A 7,279-nucleotide genomic window follows, 5' to 3' on the forward strand; every position below is an offset into this window, starting at 1 on the left:
TTATTTGCCTTTGAGCTGCTTCACTATAAGCGTGTATATAAATATATGCGTTTTGTGTACACACTCCCTGTGGCTCTTGTTCAGAAAGCGGTTTTTTTGTGTTTTTTTTCCCCCCATTTGCAGCATCAGCCTCTCATCGGGGCAGGCAGCTATCAAAACGTGACCACGTTTGACTCCTGCGACTGCTCTGTGTTTTTTTGTTGTTTTCAAACTGTATTCCGTGTACAGTCTGTAGTTTCCACTGAAACAGAGGGAGGGTGGAATTACAGTATTTAGATTGAACCTGACATGTTGTAATTGGATTTGTCCCAGCGGACTATAAGGTGCAGCAGATCTGATATGCACCCTCCCTTATAGTGTCTTTTAACGGCCGCACATTTGATTCAAAAGTTTTAATTTTGGCATTAAAACAAATGGACATTAGAGTCACGGAGGTAACCATCAGTTTCTCTAAAAGTTAAGCAATCAATATTTATTAAGTCAATCAGGTCTGGATGTAAATATATTCTGTCTGCTGCATGATAAATAAAAGATTTTTAACATCTTTCCAAAGTTGTGAATCTTTGTTTTATCATTCAGCAGATGGAGTATTTATTCCACCAGATGGATAGAGGAGGAGGAGGAGAGGAGCCTTTGGGGATTTTGGAAATACTTTCAGAAGTTGTTTTTAAATGACCTTCTGTTTTTTTTTGTTGTTTTTTTTAAACATGTCTTGTTATCTTTTAAAGAAACTGATGGTTAGCTTTGTGACCAGATAGGACAGTTATGTTGCTGGAACAGATTTCACTTTTCCAGAAAGCCTTTAATGAAAGTTTAAAACCTGGCTGCAGGGTTTTATACTCAATATACTTTATGCTCAATAACTCAGAGGAGCATTAGTGATTTTGACCGCTCATGTTGTGTGATAGTAATATCTGCCTCACAGTGTTACAGCTGAGGTCAAAAGGCTGATGAGGTCAGAGCTCCGTGCAGGCCAGATAAGTTCTTTCACACTAAACTCAGAAAATCTTTTCTCTATTGATCGGACTTTGCACAGGCCTGATTGTCATGTTAAAACGGCGGAACTATTGCCACAATGTTGAAAGCACGTTTACTGCAGGAACTGGTGACCACAACTGAGAGGCCAAACTCTGACAGATTTGGCTATATAGGTTGTATCTGTACCGAGTTTGTCACTCGGTTAACACAGAATCAACGGTAGAAACGCTGCTGCCTTCGTCACTCTCAGAAATGATCAAACTATTAGTATATTCAAAGAAAAAAAACAAAAAAACTCATGGACTTTTATGACAAATGAGGATATTAGGAGATAAAAAAAAAAAAACATACAGAAACACATTTACAGGATGGGTTTCACTATTGTGATGTGCCTCTGATATTTGTTTATCCTCGTACAAATCAAACTTGTCACCTATTCTAGGATCTAAAGATGTATTTAGATGAAGTGTGAATTTTCTGGTCTAAAACACACTGAGTCTTCAACAGGTCTGCAAGAAAAATAAATAAAAGATCCATTCCACCTTTGTATAGCTCTTGTTTCCCTGAATTAAGTTCAGCTGTTTTTTATATAGGGTAAATACAGCATAAATAAACAAAGGTTTTCCTTATATTTTACGTTTTTATATTCATAATTTATTTGTCTATAGCTAATATTTGCCAGTTGCTTTATGACTCATTTTTTTTCACTTTAGTGTGGATGTTATACAGGCTATATTTTGGTTTGCTTTTTCAAACCATAGAAATTTCTAGTTGTTTAAAATCAAATGGACTAATTTCCACTTAATTTCTTTTCATAAGCACGTTGAGGTTTTTAAAACCTGACCTGAAAAATGATTTGTACTATTTTGCTTGACCAAAAATAAAATAGACAAATATGATAAACTGTTAAGTATATAAATTGGTTGTATTGACTTTCTGAAGTCAGCAGAAACGTTTTTTTTTTTTTTTTTTTTTTTTTAGAAAAGACACTGCCTTTCTTCCGTGTGAACCACACTTGAATTTGTTCGAGCTTTGTGAGCGGTACTTGAACGCATCACGATAATCGGCTCGGAAGGAGCTGCTGTCTGCTGGACTCTGTGCGACCACCGGCGTCCCGATGACTCCTCCTCCAGTCTGCACTATTTCCGCTGCTGCGCCAGCTGAAAAACAAAAGTGAATAATCAAACGAAGACGCGGTTCTTCTTCCCGGGTGGCCGTGGTTTTCTTAACCCGTTACCTCGGCTCGCGTCCTCTGAAGCTCCAGTGGCGCAATCGGTTAGCGCGCGGTACTTATATGACAGTATTCAGCAAAGCGATGCCGAGGTTGTGAGTTCGAGCCTCACCTGGAGCAGAGTTTTTAGTGTGACCCTCATCTGGTGAATCTGCAGGTAAATCCTCGGGAGAAGGGAATTCCTGTCAGTTACCTTCCAGGGTGACTACAGATGTAGATTACAACAATGCAAGATAAGCACAGTGGCATCTTACTTTCCCCTATGACTGTTGTCATTATGATTGTTATGAAGCCTTTTATTAATTGATATATAATTAAAATATTTCCAACAAATGTATTAACTCAGACTAAATCAACAAATATCTATTTCTCTAAAAGATAAATCATGAAGCGAGTTTACAAATGAATCCATCAGTAAATAGTAGGGATGGGAATCAGTTGTGCAACCACAACAACAACAATAAACATCAAATTTATTTGGCGAAGAACTCAAATGTAACTGCAGTTATTACACCATCAATTAACATCCTTAATTTTACCTGCTTCATAATGAACATTAAAGTAGACTATTTTGGATTATGGTTTTGAACAATATTTTTTTTTTAAATCACAGCAAATAAAACGTTTTTATTTCCAAAACATTTAGTTTTTTGAACATTTAGGAACTCTGACAACTTTAGACCACCTGCCTCCATCTTCACAGGTATGTTGTTCAGCAGCGCCCCCTGTCTGTCAACAAGCGCAACTGCTACGTTGTTGTGAAACCGGTTGTCCACCACGAGAGGGCGGTGTAACTGCACCAAACATATTTTCCGTGAAATCTCACTCAAAAAACCCCACATAAACAAATAAATAACTTTAACCTGAAGGCCACTTGTGGTCATCCTTATGACTATTCATATTTACAAATTTATTTAATAACAGTTAGTAATCACGTTTTTTAAAATTAAATTATTCAGAAAAAGCTCACACGCATCTTCAGAAATGTCTTTGATGTATAGCAGGTGCATGCTGCTCAGTTTGTTTCACTGCATCCTTTAATCTGTGTTACCGAAGACACTACCCATCGTTTTAATCTTCCTTAAGACGTTATTTTATTTCACTGTTCACAACTGCTACATGCTGCGCATCCTCGTGTGTGTGTGTGTGTGTGTGTGTGTGTGTGTGTGTGTGTGTGTGTGTGTGTGTGCACGCACACTGTCTGTCACTCTAAGCCCCCAGTAAAGCTGGGAATGAACAAGCAGAAGATTGCAGTAATGATGTGACCCAGATGTCCCATGTGCAGATCTCCAGGCTGAAAATGAGAGTGCAGATCAGGACCCCGTCCCACCCCTCCCTCCACCTTAACCCCTCCATCCGGCCCGGGACACAATCACAGAGCATTTAGCTTCAGGGGCACATGTGTGCATGTGGGTGTATCATTTGAGCGCAGTGTGTGTGTGTGTGTGTGTGTGTGTGTGTGTGTGTGTGTGTGTGTGTGTGTGTGTGTGTGTGTGTGTGTGTGTGTGTGTGTGTGTGTGTGTGTGTGTGTTTAGGCTCATCCAGATCCATGTAAACATGTGGGATCAGATTTTGGAGTGTGTGCCACTTGTTCTTGGTGCTCCGGATTAGATGTAGCAGTTTTTTAATTTACTCTCCTCGGCTGCCTCCATAAGACACTAAAGCCCGGCTTCAACCTCACCAGAACCCTCTGCCCCCGTCCTTCCCCCGCCTCCTACCCCACCTCCCCCCCCTTTCACTCACCCATCCCCTGAGGTCACCAGGTGGCTGAACAATCACATAACACACACCACCCTGACAGTAGGCTCAGTGGGCCACTTTACTCAATGAGAAGCTTGGCAGTTGGAGTGGCGCAAGCATCTGTGTGTGTTTGGAAATATGTGTGTGTGTGTTTGTGTGTGTGTGTGTGTGTGTGTGTGTGTGTGTGCGTGTTAGGGATTGAGGGGAAAGGGGACAAAAGACAAGAGAGTTTAATATTTGGGATAAGCTGTGATTGAACATCCTGAGATCAGAGCAGAATGATCAAATTCTGCCAGTGATAATCCCTCATCTTGGAAAATTAAATACCACTCTGCCGTCTCTCCTCCGCTCACTCACACTCTCTGTCCTTCTGTGACACACACACGCACACACACATACAGTATTCGAACGGGGCCTTAATCTGACATGTGTCTCATGACCCCGGTTGGTTCCTCAGGGAGCTGTTCTGATATCTGATGAGTTTTTCATTAATAAGACACAAGTCTAATCCTGAGGGAGAAACACAAAATGACAACGGATAAGCCCTGCTTTCCCCCCATCCTGCCATCACACACACAGATAACACAGATTCACTGATACACTATTACTAAACATCTTTATACATGCACTTATTTTACAGTACATGCCTTAATCTTCCCACCCCCATTGGATTCACTCGAGCCAACATTTTATTTCCTTGAACAGCTTTGTTTTTCAAATGAATGAAATGTTATCTTTATTTCTGCTGTTAACAGTAAAATCCCTGATACTGTAGAGGGAAGGCACACGTGTACTTTACCAGAGCTGCCTGTCAGATGGTTGAATGGCCTTAGAAAACCCCTCCTTTCATATCTTTTTGAAGACCTGATTTGAGGGCCTGCATATTTCCAAATCCAGCAGTCACCCACACTTCAGGTATTGATTTTGGCAGCTGCCGTCAGAGGTTTAAACGTCTCTCTTCAGATCACAATTGTCTTCATATAAACAGATGATTGCAACACTAAAAGCAAAAGACAAAAGCCTGTCATCGTCGCCTCATCCTGGGTGCTCTGCCTTCCTGTATAGCTCTCCAAAACTTCTGCTTTTGCATGTTAATGCACAACTGTAGTCCTGATGTGATAAATTCTGCAGAAGTCACTGTTTTCTTGCCGACGGGGGCTGTTGGATGGTACTTAGATAACTTATGTCAGGTATGTAATGTGATTTATGTGACACACGTAAAGTAAACCATGATCTCTTACTATACCTAACAGGGAGTTTTGGTCCATAAACCTTACCAACTGTTTCACAATGTTAGCCACCAATTTATTTATTTGTTAATTTTTCAAAGGCCTGAAATGCCTGTCGCTGGCACTGTCCAACGGTCATATGTACACAGGTATGTTGTTTTGATAAATACACTGTCGTTTAGGTATAAGGACGTGTTGGTCCTATAGAGGGAGCCAAAAACGACGATATAGGCCGTTTTCCTGAGTCACTGGAAATGCACTTATTCCATCGTTTTGGTGTGAGGACGTGTTGCACTCACCTCGCTTTTTCTATGCAGATAACAAATGGTACTAAAACTTCCAGAAGCAGGGGATACAGAACTAGCTCCTCCTACTTCGCAGCTCTAGTTTGACACTGAATTGGGGCTTCCAGAAGCTGTTAGATGATCTTTAAAGCACTTCATTTGAGGTCTTGACAATCAGCCAACAAAGCCAGAGTATCCAGATTACTTGAGGGTTTAAGGCACTGTCGTGGACAACAACGTCCCTGGTTTAAGCCTGACCCCCTGGACATATATTTACCCAAACATACAAAAACAAAGAATAATCAGCTGCATATATTAACTGAGGATAGTGAGCATATTTTCTTTTTAACAGCGTTCCTAATGAGACTACAGACTAGAGTGTACATATCTCACTATGACACTGGGCAGAGCTCATGTAAAACATACTCATGCCATGTGGAGAACCACGAGACCGACTGCGGCTCCTTGACCCATTTTGAGGGCTATGATTTTCATGAGATACGGTTTCTGCCCCAAAACAGGCAATCGACTGTATCAGCCCTGGAAAGTTTGCGAGGTTTCCTGAAGATAAAGTCACATTAACCCCTCCTTCCTTCCACTCTTTGCACATGATGTACATTTTTTATGCCAAAATACCACCTGTTGGTATTTCTGCAGCCAACATGAAGCTCCTTGTTGTACCCAGTTGGTAATCCACTGTGAGCACAGTGTTCATTTGTAGTTATTGCAGGTATATGTTGTCTTTCCCTGAAAAGATGTCTGCACTTAAATTGGAGTTTTTCTCTGAAAAAAAAATCCAACAACAACAACAACAAAAAAATCCAATAAAGTGCAGCGGGTATAAGACTCCACAAGTAGTTATTATAAAAGAAAGTTTGAGTAATAATTACCATTCCAAGCACTTTGAGCTGCATTTCTTGTATGAAAGGTGCTATACAAATAAAGTTTATTATTATTATTATTATTATTATTATCCCCTTTGACATTCCAATAGGTGTGATGAGTGGCAAGATAAGTGGGTTTTCTTTTTTTGTGTATAGAAAAAAAAAACGCCATTTGTCATACAATAATGCATTGGCCAATGTTCAAGTGTCAGTTTGTCCCTGACAAGGTGCAGCTGCATGTTGAAAACCAGATAAGAAGTGAAACACGGTACACAGTAAACATATTCAGCCCAGTTGAAATCCTAGAGATTGGTTTAATTTAAAATATTTAAGAGAAATCTTTAGATGTGGTTACATTTAATGAAGAGATGGTTTAACAGTGAAGTTCACTTTCTCAACCATTTAGATTACATACATATATAGATATATTGTTTTACCTGAGAAAAGATTTGTGCTCTTTAGGCTACATGGAGTGGCAGGGGAGTGACTAAAGCCTGGTAAATATGTGTAAAAAAATAAAAATAAATAAAAATCCTCGAAAGAGCTAAATTACCAACGGATTTCATGAAAAGTGACAATTCCTCCTACTGTTAGAGACTCTTCAATTATCCATGCCATACTTGACTTCGCATGCGCTTGTTATTTACCCCAAAGCACTCGGGCTCGTGTGCGGTAACTTTCAAACATGGAAGACAACCAAATCGTTTTACCTCAAGTGTCGCTACGTCTTGTTGAACAAATATTGTAAGTCTCGTTCGGTAATATGAGGCTAATTAAACTTCCGCCTCGGAGTTAAACGCTCCTCTTTCAAGGCTGACTCCGCCTATTCAGACTCGCATCGGTGTACGCCAAAAGCAATTACAAGTGTACCCCTTGCGGATCCGAGCGCGTCGCGCTAACTTCGCCGCGGACCAATGAAAACGCAGTACGGGA

General features: G+C 40.3%; 1 non-coding gene across 1 annotated transcript; it reads left to right on the forward strand.

The window, feature by feature from the left end:
* The first annotated feature begins 2,235 nt into the window (after nucleotides 1-2,235).
* Nucleotides 2,236-2,329, forward strand: trnai-uau (transfer RNA isoleucine (anticodon UAU)). Its single transcript has 2 exons — nucleotides 2,236-2,273; nucleotides 2,294-2,329. It is a non-coding gene; the product is annotated as a tRNA-Ile (tRNA).
* The last annotated feature ends 4,950 nt before the right edge of the window (nucleotides 2,330-7,279 follow it).

This window comes from Brachyistius frenatus, unplaced genomic scaffold (assembly GCF_029030835.1).
Source record: "Brachyistius frenatus isolate BFR_SWC_R1_liver_20210118 unplaced genomic scaffold, ASM2903083v1 Contig_115, whole genome shotgun sequence".
Classification (NCBI taxonomy): Eukaryota; Metazoa; Chordata; class Actinopteri; family Embiotocidae; genus Brachyistius; species Brachyistius frenatus.